The sequence below is a fragment of the Zerene cesonia genome, chromosome 25 (assembly GCF_012273895.1).
Source record: "Zerene cesonia ecotype Mississippi chromosome 25, Zerene_cesonia_1.1, whole genome shotgun sequence".
NCBI classification, from domain to species: domain Eukaryota; kingdom Metazoa; phylum Arthropoda; class Insecta; order Lepidoptera; family Pieridae; genus Zerene; species Zerene cesonia.
The window spans coordinates 3,606,782-3,619,811 of NC_052126.1; the positions used below are offsets into that span (position 1 = coordinate 3,606,782).

General features: G+C 31.6%; 1 protein-coding gene across 2 annotated transcripts in view; it reads left to right on the forward strand.

Moving 5' to 3' along the window:
• LOC119836696 (laccase-4-like) overlaps positions 1-13,030 on the forward strand; it is a 70,522-nt gene that overhangs the window by 9,354 nt on the left and 48,138 nt on the right. Inside the window, exon 1 of one of the 2 annotated variants that reach the window (XM_038362116.1) lies at positions 12,569-12,759. The exons of the other annotated variant lie outside the window; for it this stretch is intronic. The gene's annotated coding sequence lies outside the window, so the exon portion shown is untranslated. Of the gene's footprint in view, positions 1-12,568; positions 12,760-13,030 lie in introns of those variants that run through there. 2 annotated transcript variants of the gene reach the window in all.

Sequence of the window (13,030 nt, forward strand, 5' to 3'; positions counted from 1 at the left end):
ACTTACTTTTTTAACAAATAGGAGGCGTTTGAGTAGTCCCAATTTATTATGACTCTTCCTGACATCTATTGGTGAATATTAATACTATAAATAATAATATGTGAGGATGGATGCATATGTATGTGTTCGTCTGTTACTCTTTCACGCAAAAACTACTGAACCGATTGCAATGAAATTTGCTTTGTAGATAGCTGGATTACTGAAATAACACATAGGCACTTTTTATACCGATATTCCTACGGGATACGGACTTACGCGGTTGCAAACGCGGGTCACAGCTAGTTGATATTAATACGGGTTTGAATCATAGGGATGTATGATAGGTTAAGAATCTAGGTTGTAAGAAAACCTTAATTTTGTGATGTGCGTATTGCAAGTGGGCACTTGCTGTGGAAAAGCATTGATAAACAATAAATAACATACGTTTTTTTAAATAATCGGTGTTATTGATTTGATTACATTTCTTTTTTTTTTCTTAATGGTAACATGTACATGATGATCAATTAATAGTTTGATTTGATTTGATTTGATGTTATAAATAATGAATAATAATTACACATCGTTAAATTAATTAACCGTTTGAAAATGGATCAAAAACATTATAGGAAATAATTTTCTAAATACAATGACTCCGGTTACCTTTACGAATAACACTAATCACACTAATATTATAAATGTGAAAGTTAGTTTGTTTGGATGTTTGTCTGTCGATCACGCTGAAACTACTGAACTGATTTTGATGAAACTTGGTATACAGACAGGGTCTGGGCTGATTTAAGTGATAGGATAACTTTTATCCCGATTAAATGCTCCCTTGGTTTAAAACAGGAATCTTGATAACCGGGCGGAGCCGGGACAAGCATCTAGTTTCAAATAAAGAAAAACGTACTGATGATGTTTTTACACGCTTTTTATTAGCTTCACCTGTATGTTTGTATGTTTGTTTGTTTGTTTGTTTGTTTGTTTGTTTGTTTGTAACCGACTTCTTTGGGCGCGATTTTGACCCACTTTAAACGGCCAGATTTCGTTCAAACTTTGTAGATTTATTGAGGACCGATGACAATACACTAATTTGATAAAATTATTCCATTTTTCAATTTGCAAAATATGATAAAAGCGTGTTTTTTAGTTTTTTTAAACTATTATAATATTTATTATTATTGATATGGTATGATGTCAAAAATAGTAATAAAACACTCTATCAGCACCTCACCTCAGCTACCATTTCGATCAGCCATCCTAGTGCGTAGGAATAGTAGTATAAATAGATAGATAGCAAAAAAAATAATATTAAATTATAACCTTTCAATATTATTACGTAGATATATAAAAAATAACAAAATATTCAAGATTTTTCAAAAAACATTTGAAATGTGATGCAATCATTCTCTTATTCAATTATGAAATAAAATCATTTATCATACAGAAAGTCGACCGTTATGGCGGATCCCAATTTTTATTTATTTAAGCCATACCATTTAAAACAGATTGAGTAAAAGCTGTCGCCTTTAAATAGGTAAGAATAAACGACTGTGGCCAAAAAGAGTAAGTAATTAAAATATTGGTTAAGATTTATATTCACATATCCTCAAAACGAAGGGGCTTTGTTAACACGTGACGCGATTTATTGATAATCACTATATAATATAAAACAAAGTCGCTTTTTCTGTTCATATGTCCCTATGTATGTATAAATCTTTAAAACTACGCAACGGATCTTGATGGGTTGTTTAACAGATAGAGTGATTCAAGAGAAAGGTTTATATGTATAATAACATTTATTGAACTTCTCCGAATTAAGGCGTGCGAGGCCGCGGGTTAAAAACAGTTCAACTATAAAAAAGACTTAATTATCTAAACGCAGTGCGCTCCGCGGGTCTACCTGCTGGATTTGATGAAAATCCGTTTGTGACAAGCTTTTTTAAACACCGATAAAATACTCAATTTGCTTTCTGATGAGCTTTAAGAATAGTGAGTTAGTTGAAATACCTTCGCTAGCGTTGTTTCGGGATAAAATATATATTTTAAATTTTGTTTTTTAATTGGTCCAACAAATTGTTTATGCAACACCAATTATGTTTGAGCATATACGTATAATTTCCATTGATTTTATAAGGAATAGTGATAGTAATTATCATATAGTTCGCCACACAGAAGTATTCAACTCGCTGTGCTTAAGAGTGTAACATGAGGCTACCATTTCGCAACTTTTGGCGCCAACTTACACGTGGCTTAACTTGGTAAAGCGACGTAAACAGAATATCGGTTTCATAAACGTTAAATTTATGTTTGTTTTTATTTTTTTCAAGATTATTTTTATTAAGTCGATATTTACACTCTGAAGCGCTTTTGGCAATATAAGCAGCTATTAATGGAGAATAATTGTTTTATCTTTACTAACAACTTCAGAGTTTATTTATTAGCTTGAGTGAGCTAACCTCCGGATCGAAAGGACCGATTTCGAATACTCTTTCACTATTGTATGCGAACGTAATCCTGAGTGATATATACCCAGTCCACCAGTTTGATATGTATATAAGACTAGCTGTGCCCCGTGGTTTTACCCGCGTAAGTCTGTATCCCGTAAGAATATCGTGATCAAAAGCGCCTATGTGTTATTCCAGTTGTCCAACTATCTACGTACCAAAATGCATTGGAATCGGTTTAGTAGTTTTTGCGTGGAAGAGCAACAAACACACACACATCCTCATCTCACTCTTTCGCATTTATAATATTACTAGGACCAGCTATGCTCCGCGCTCTTACACACGCAGTACCTGATATTATATAGTCTAAAGCCTTCCTCAATAAATGGATTATCTTACACTGACCAGATCAGTTACTGAGATTAGCACGTTCAACCGAATAAACAAACAAACTCTTCAGCTTTAGAATATTAAGATAGATACGATAAAGGATGTAAAGTTCTCCAGTGTGCCCTAGATAGTATTTATTGCGAAAGGGAACTCTTAACTTGAATTGTTTTATTTTTTTCTTTTGAGGTTGATTGTAGACTAAAGCTGATCGAAGTTGCCGAATATAATAATGTAAATGATGTTGATGTTAATAAGCGTACGGTGCTAAATATGATAGTTTAAGTACAAATATTGTTTGACTAGGAACATAATGCATTTTAACGACCTTCCCAAAGACAAGATTTTTATTTACGTTTGTGCTTACATCTTAAAATTATACTTTACAATAGAAACTTCATCGTTATTCAAAGTGAGGAACTAATCATTACCTAATACGTATGTATGACGAAAAAAAAAACACAAATGAGGAAAACTTATGATCAATTACTTTCCTCAAAATATATTAGTCTGGAAATACATCATTAACATTTATTTATTTACATTATTTTAATCTAAATTATTACTTTTATTTATTAATTATTACTTTATTGATATTAATAATAAGGAAACATCCAATTGGGTAAACCAATTTTAACATTTTATATAAATAAAATCAAACCAAATTAATCTTCATCCTTAATAAAACAATTGATTATTTTAATTGTCATAATTTAGCGAAGAGTTACCATTCAATCTTTCATAGGATCGCCACTAGTTATTGTAAATGAAAATTGAAGTACATATTCAGTAGAAGCTTATTTATTTATTTATTTATTCTTCATTGTATACACAAAAAATACAAAATATAACATAATAATTGTAACAAAGGAATTTGTATGCAATTGGCGGCCTTATGGCTATAAGCCCTTTCTTCCAGGCAACCGACGGGTAAAGGATAAATACATAATATAGTCGAAAGTGTGGGTCAAAATTGTCCTAAATAATCAATAGATATATACAAATACATAGAGACATACTTACTATATAAATAAAATAACACTAAACATATACTTATACATATTATATGCATAAATATAAAACCCAAAGTTTACTTTATATTTTAAATTATAATTATAATAATATATAACTACCCGATCCGACAGACGATACCGTGCATCGTGTGAACTGTCAACCGCGTGACGATGAAATAGCCGTTAAATTTTATATATTTTTTTTACATTTGAAGATTTTCTTTTAAGTTTTTCTTTAATAAGATCCTTCCTATGATAAAAACAAACATATTGAAATAATATATCTAATGTAAATTGGTCCAATAGTACACGCCTGAGGCTATGGCCAAAGTGAATGGGTGTTCATTTTTTTTATAGAGGGATATAATAATTTAAGAAGTATTCATACATGCAGGAGTGTCCTCTATGTGTAAACTTTATTTAAAACAGTAAACAAATAAAGCTGAAGAAATAAAAAACAAGTAATGTCTTGAAATAAATAACAGCCCAATATATTTTTAAGAAGGTATATAACCGTATTAACCTCCCTTCTCCGTAACGTCTGTTCATTTATATGAAATTTCGGGCTATATTTACTCTAAAAATAGTAACCATTTTATACCAGTTTTGCCATGGAATGTTTTTGTATCTCGCAATAGCTAAGACTAGACTATTGCTTCTAATTATATCTGCATGATCACTATCTGTACTGCAATTTGTTTGCCCTTAAAATTATGGAGTACATTCGATATTAAAGCAACTTTAAAGTTCGCCTCAGCTATTAATGCTCCAATATGTACTTCTTTGATTTCTACAGAATTAGTGTAGGTTAGGCCAAACGTTTTGTAATATTATAAATAATATGCTGTTTCATTGTTCTGTTGTAAGGTGCAGGGCAGACGCATTGTGCATAAGTTTACTTTGTCTAATTCCTTTTATTTACACTCGTCTGTCTTTTGGGTTCTCCGGGAACAATATATTTTTACAAGACGCTCGTCCCGGCTCCGCCCGGATATCAAGATTCCTGTTTCATCTCACGGGAGCATTCAATCGGGATATAAAAGAATCCTATCACCAAAGCTCATACCCAGTTGACATATCAAATTTCATCAAAATCCGTTTAGTTATTTTAGCGTGATTCACGGATAAACATCCAAACAAACCAACTTTCACATTTATAATATTAGTGTGATTCAAAATGATGCTAACAGAATTAAAGCTTATGAGGCAGTGTAATGTTGTATACTAAAAAAAAAATAAAATAAAAAAGAGTTCATTTTCTCACATCATTTACATAAGGTAGTTATGATTAACAATTTTTGTATAAATAGAACAAAAACGTCAGTCACTTAACGTAATCGCAAATAATAATTCTAGAGAACAGTTCCGATGATAAAACATTCCTAATAAAACACAAGGTTGTTTGCGAATTGTATTAGAGTAAATATTATAAGAGAATTTATGGAGTAGGTAGATAATGTTGAAGATATTTGGGAATTACTTACTTAAATATTACTCACGTTTGATTTGTATTGAAATAAAAAACCCAGTTTTAAGTTTATTCTCAAAAGTATTGAGCTATCTCTTTTAAATGTAATGGCAAGTGTTTAAAGTGCAATGAAAAACTTAAGACAATATAATATTTTTCTATAGTTTATATACTTTCAATATATATTTTTAATGTTATACCTTAATCTGTTTTAATTTTTAATCAATCACATAATACGAGTATACTAACTAAGACTAAAGTTTTTGTAGACCGTAGCACAGGCCATGTCATTTATTTCTTTTATTCTTATAAAAATAAATATTTATCAATCTTTATTATATGATTAAATGCGTCATTTCAGTATGAAACTTGTAATTGTATATAAAACGAGCGATCCGACCCGGCTTCGCCCGTGATACATATACCTATAGCCTTCCTCAATAAATGGGTTATCTAAAACTGAAAGAATTTTTCGAATCGGAATAGTGATTCCTGAGATTAGTGCGTTCAAACAAACAAACTCTTCAGCTTCATAACATTAGTATAGATACACAAATATCCCAGCTCAATACATCAGTACTATGTAACTCATACCACTAATGCGAATTTAAAAACACGAAATAAAACCTTCATGTTACAATATCGTCGGATGTTACAAACAACCAAATGAACCCACGTTATGTACCCAAGAATTAGTAGATACATAATTCGTCGTTTATTATATTGACTGTGATTTAAATAACAAGTAATAAAGATAAAGCTGGAACAATGTGAGAACGATGCTAGAATATTTCAACGCAATTAGTTTCAGTTATTTATTTAAATGCTTTTTGAAACACGTAGGCATGTTTTCTTTGTTAATTGGACTATTGGTATTTCACAGTGCGCCGTTAGGAAATATATTGAAAATTATGATTAAAATCTTAAAAAGTGCTATAGAATATTTTTTTTGTAAACTATATAAAAGGCAAATTTAATTTAATAGATCCGTAATCTGCCACGTTTTGTTCTTACATAAATTTAGTTTGGTCACCTCAATTTAATTCAGAATTCATTGATCAGAAAACTGATAAAGTGGTAGCAAATTATTGAGAACTAGCTGCGACCAGCGGTTTCACCAGCGTAAGTCCGTATCCCGTAGGAATATCGGGATAAAAAGTTGCCTATATGTTATTCCAGTTGTCCATTTATCTATGTACCAAATTTCATTGCAATCGGTTCAGTAGATTTTGCGTGAAAGAGCAACAAACACACGCACACATCCTTACAAACTTTCGTATTTATAATATTAGTATTAGTATGATGGTAGGATGTAAAGAAATCACGAAATCCCTATTCCGTCGTTAAATTAACAGCGGACGATGCCGTATGTACAAGTTTGTTAAAACGTACTATGTTTACAATTTGAATATGAAGAGATATTTTCTATTATATTAGTATTTAAAACATGACAAGAAACTTATTAACGATGTTTAAGCATTAGTAAATAACAATAATAATTAATGAAGTAACTATAGAATAATTTCATTTTATTTATTGGCAGTAAAATGTAGTTAATATGTATTCACGTAGTAAACATTTCAGAGAACTTATCTGTAAAAAATACTAATAAATAAAGCTGAATAGCTTGTTCGTTTGCTTGAACGCGCTCAGTAACAACTATGTCGATTTAAATCAAATTTGGTACAGAGATAGTTTTAAATCCGAGAAAGGACATAAGATCTTTATCCCGATCCCACAAGAACGGGAAATTGGTGGAAAAAAACCCAGTAACTTCTCTTTTGACTACGAAGGCGAAGCCGCATGTAGAATGCTATTGAAATAACACATAGACGCGATAATGACTGAGAATTATTGTTAAGTAAGTAATAATTAGTTAAACGTGTGTTAGCATATTTTATGATGTTTAGCGTTTACAACGTAATTATGTTTTAAATTTATAATTAACAAAGCAAATGTAGTTAAGAATAGGTATCTATAGTATAAAAAATATGGTCGGGGTCAAATTCTGTATATTGAAGATATTTAGATTTTCTTTTTGTGGGGCGTTTTATTGTCGAGAATGAAGTATATAAAATGCAGTTTAAAAAATTTTTGACTGTCTGTCTGCCTAAATGTCTCGAAGGAGAATCACGCAAAAACTGCTGAACGGATTTTTATGAAACTTGGTGTGGTTATAGCACTTACTCCGAGGAAGGATCTTATTTACTTTTCATCCCGGAAATCGATACGGTGTCTGAGGGGGGAGGGGTGAAAGCTAATCTAAGTATTTATTGACAAACGCGAACAAAGCGCGTAGTACAGCTAATGGGATATACGTTATTTTATAAATTCCCATTACATATATTAGTTTTCTTTCGATCGTTGAATTTTGACAAATTTTTCTCATGAATTCAAGTTGCGTCACAGCAAACCTGATTTCCCAGTAACATTCCATAAGAATCCAAACCTTTTAGTCTCAGTGGATTTTCCAGCATAGAGAGATATATCTTGCATTCATTTCATATTTGATACGAGTACCTAATATGTAAATATTTTGACGTTTTCGATTAAATCGTCCGTATTAAAACGAATTGTATTTTGGGATGTGATTTACAATGTCAATGTTTTTTCACTTTTCTTTTACGGGCAAAGATGAGCTTTGCATTTGCGTATACATAGATGGTATAGATGCGATGACGGGCTAGGGCGTAGTGCATCTTTTGATTGGTTAATACCGGCTTATACAGTTTTCTGTATAGCGGCCTGAAGCGCAGCGTGTGAAGTCAGCGGTTTCTGGCTGCACGTGTGGCGGTTACTCACACGTATACAAAGCTCTGCTTACACCTCACGGACTGTATAAATGTGCCCTTCTATATCTTATATTTTGATACGTCTTATTACACATATGAGTTGAGTATATCTAACTTCCAAAGGAAATCTTAACGATTAGTATATGGAGCCTTGGGTAACCTAATGACGATCTGAGCATTATATCCCTCAACTACAGTCATTATCGTGAGGATCGGTTGTGCGTACGTACGTCTTTGATCATTATTTTATGAAAACAATCATTCAACAAGCATTGTTAACGATAGAGTGTTGTAAGTTTGATGTGTGTGTGTTTATACTCGTAAAAAGAGATAAATATAAACTCTATGATTATTTTAATGATTAGTGATAATCAACATCTCACACGGGATTCATAAGATCTCCTATAAATACAGGCTTTTTCCCGCAGCATCATAATATTATCCCCCTGGGGGTAATTTAACAAAATCCTATACGGACGCCTACATCATAGTGGCTGTCAACATAAAAATGTCAGGCCGATCGGTCCAGTATTTTGGGATGTGCGTTGATTGATCAGTCAATTAGTCACCTTTGCGTTTTAAATGTTAAGATTTTATACAATAAACTATATAGACACTGAAATTAATCTAGATAATTCACCGAGCCTATCATAGCAAAACCGCATGCACCATAGCGCTCGCCTCCCGTTACACAACGCAAGAAAATATAGGAATTTCTCAACGTCTAGACCGGAACAAATGATTGTCTTGAACAATCTAGTGTTTAACTTGCGCTATGTGACCTATGCGGGTAGACTTATCGCGGTTGAATTCACAACTACGAATTAGTTTGTTGTTGTATGCACATGGCTATACGTGTACTTTACGGCTTCAACCGATTTCAAAAAGGAGGTTATCAAGTCGACTATAAATTTCTCTACTCGCCTATTTGGCACTCACATCTACCCTATCTAATATTACCTAATACTTCACATATGACGCTTTTTATCTTTATTTAATTATGCAGTTTTTGCATACTTTTTTTATATGCTTAATAACTCCCAATCAAAGCGAAATATGCTTTTATTCTTATTAAAATTTTGTTCATTTGTATACTTCTCATATCTGCAATCCGGTCTTAGTAAAACCTCACCAGAGTTACGAATTGAGTTTTGCCTTTACTCATGTTTATATTGATTCCTTCTGTGCCTGTGTTTCTAACTGGATTCCTTCGAAGCCGCTGGACTGATTTTAATTAAATATTTGTGTCTTCAGGTGAATTCGAGAATTGTTTAGAATTTAGATTTACAATTATTACCCACGCGAGACCGCGAGTAGCTAGTTTTTACTATAGTGTAAGATAATTAGCCAAATAAAAATCACTGCTTAGTTGTGTTGGACATCTACCAGCTTAAAAGCCGTGCCTTTCTGTAAAATGTTATAAATCTTAAGTTTGAGCCTATAAAATAAAATACATCAAGTACAATCTACATTGTATGTAAGCTGGTACTGTTAAAAAGTACACGAGAACCGGTAAGAGGCTCTCGCGATATCCGGATGGAAACCCAAAACAGTATGTACGGGGATCCCCCATTGTAGGTCCTGTTTTGTAATAGTAATGCAGTATAATGGTATATAGAAACAATGTTTTTTTGCTTCTTATGTTATGGGAATCCAGATACCTAATTGAGAAATATGTGTGGTAGTGGTTTTGTGAAATTGTCATATGGGATTTTATGACACAATTTGGTTTAGGGAACGGCGTATTGAATAATGTCGTATTTTTTTATATTTATTTTATTAATGCTGTACTTAAGAATTAGGAGTAATCAAAATAATAATTAAAATTGTATTATTTATGTCCAACTATTTTCAATTACTTTTAAACCAAAATGAACGCGAAACGCGAAAGTTTGTACGAATATAATTATCTATGGAAAATTAGTCACACACACTCCAGAATTAATGGCCTTACTAGGTCGGTCTATCTATGAATTATCTAATGAGAAGTAACATTACTTTTTCTTGGCCAAATTTAATGTTGTATTTAGTAATACGTATAGTATTATGTTATCTGTGGTAATATATTCTGCTTGTTTTATGTAATTATGACTTGTGTAATAGAGTGTATATATTTGTGTATATTTCAACAATAACACATGTCCCACTCGTATAATAAAATATATCAATGTTTGTAAGAATGTATGGATGTAAGTTTCTTACTTTTTCCCGCGAAAACCACTGCACGAATTTTGATAATAGTTGGCATTGATGTAACTTTTGCACCATAATAAGACATCATTTATTGAAATACATGGCTTCGCCCAGATTCGTTCTAAGACTTGAAGAATGAATATAATTATGTTTTACATTTAAAAAATTGTGATAAATATTTAAAAGTACGTCTAATCATAAATGGACCCTTAACAATTTAACAAGCTTTTATTAGCTTCAAGTTTGCATGTAACCGTCTTCTTTAGACTCGAATCTGACCCACTTTTAACAGACAGATTTAATTCAAACACTTTATAGTTATCAGTGACAATGCAATAATTTCCTGTGATTATGTTAGTATCCTGATTAGGGTCGCAAGATTGTATAATTTCTTTACGTATACGCCCAACATATAAAATCAACTAATTTGACTCACTAGCTTTCAGTAGTGAGTTAATTTAGTTGATTTTAAAGCCTGTTATTTAGCTATATTTATAATAAGTAAGAGTAAAGCAACTTCTTCTTCTTAAATTAAACGGATGCATACGGATAATCCAAATTACATAATATGAAAATATGGAAAATTCATTAAATTATGAAGAGGATAACCGATCATTAGGTGTAGCTGTATTAAAGTTTAAATCAAATATGACTTAATGACATAAACGCAACCTAATGCATGGTTTAATAGTTTGTACATTTATTTTCATTAGGTCAAACAATGAATTGCAATTTTATATATATGCTTTCTGTATGTAGATGCGTTTATGAAATACTAGCTGCGCCCCGCGTTTTTACCCGCGTAAGTCCGTATCCCGTAGGAATATCGGGATAAAAAGTTGCCTATATGATATTCCAGTTGTCCAGCTGTCTACGTACCAAATTTAATTGAAATCGGTTAAGAAGTTTTTGCGTGAAAGAGCAACAAACACAAACACATCCTTACAAACTTTCGCATTTATAATATTAAGCAGGAAGGATGAAGTCGATATACGTAGAGCCTTTCTGAATGGACTTTTCAATACAAAAATAATTTTTGAATTATAACGAGTAGTTCCTGAGTTTAACAAACAAACGCTCGTTCTAACAAACAAACACTTCAGCCTAGTCTTGCAGGGTATTTTAGCGAAAAACCTTAATATGAATGGAATGGGGCTTGAGATTATATATAAGAGAATGAATGTCGCACGATATTACGAAATATACGCTAACTATACTATATATGCTTATAGTTTCTTTTCCGGTTAAATTATCTGTAAGAAAAAATAGAAATAACGCATTACGACGTCATAAAAGATTATATCGGTTACTAGTGGCTTCATCTGTACATGATGAAACTGACCTAAGAAATTTCCTTATACATAAATAACTAGCAATTCGCCCCGGCTTCGCCCGTGGTACATATATAGCGTATGTCACTCAGCGGAGTTGCAACTTTTAGACAAAAAAAAGACAAACGAATACGTTATAACTTGTTGCCATAACCAAGAGAAAGGGATTCATTTTATACACATATATATATATAAGTATGCGGTAGATGTAATGATATATATTAATATTAATAAAAGGTTTACAAGGTTAACACGTATTAAATTTCTAAATTGAAAGCAGAATCCCATCACATCTCTCTCTTTCCTATAATATGCTATTCCGAATGCATTATAACAGAGTTAAAAAATAAAATTTACACAATATTCAACGAACAAGGAATAAATCATTGTGTATTTTCGTAACTATTAACTTTATTAAATAAGAGAAATTAATACGTGTCTTGATTGTCATAATTTGTCTTGTCATAATTTGATCGCACTAATACTATCAAGATTTTATCATTTTTTCTAAGATATTTAATTTGACATTTTGGTACTGAGAACTAACATTATATGAATACATAAGTGAAATATTAATATAAGGTACATTAGATTGCGCAATAAATTAATAAAGTTCATATTCTATAATTTCTTGGATATATTTATGTTCATTATTCGGATATTCAATGCTTTGATAATCAGTAAGAATATAAGGTTAATATTTAATTAATTTTAAGTAGCAGAAAGTACAATTAAGATTAGCAAATTAGCGAAATTCCCCAAAACATTATCTCAATCCAAGGTCGCGTATACCTGTCAGCTCAAGAATACAGCGACGCCCTCATTTAAACTCCACAACTTTCGCATCTACGACATTGCAATAATGTTGAAATTAGCATGATGCATTTTATGTATCCCTTTCACTTATCATCACGGCTGAGATGCGTCAAACAGGTGATACGGGCTGCTGTATGGTCATTTACCGTCCACAGACCATATGTAGCGTTCGCGGGCGAGCGCGAAAATCGAACGCCGGCGTTCGAAATTTGAAAACTGTTGTGGATTTATTTTGAAAAAAAAAGTAACACTAACAATTCGTGGTTTGTTTTTAAATTCTTACTGGCATGCTCGGTTTTGGATTGTGCACCGGCGTTTCGAATTTTTAAAAACGTAAGTTTATTTTTCGTTATACGTTTTTTTTTATTTTTTTATTTCTTTACTGCCCTATATTTATTTATGCACAGATAATTTATAAATAATATTGTATGATAAAAAAATTATATATTTAACATCATAAATAAGATTTATTTTAATGTAGTATTTTTTCGTTACGTTTATTAATAAAATCTCGATTTAATAGTTTCATGCATAAAAAAATTTGCATATCAAAGACACGCTATATCGAAACTAATGCAATTTGCAAATGCAATAAAATTTAATC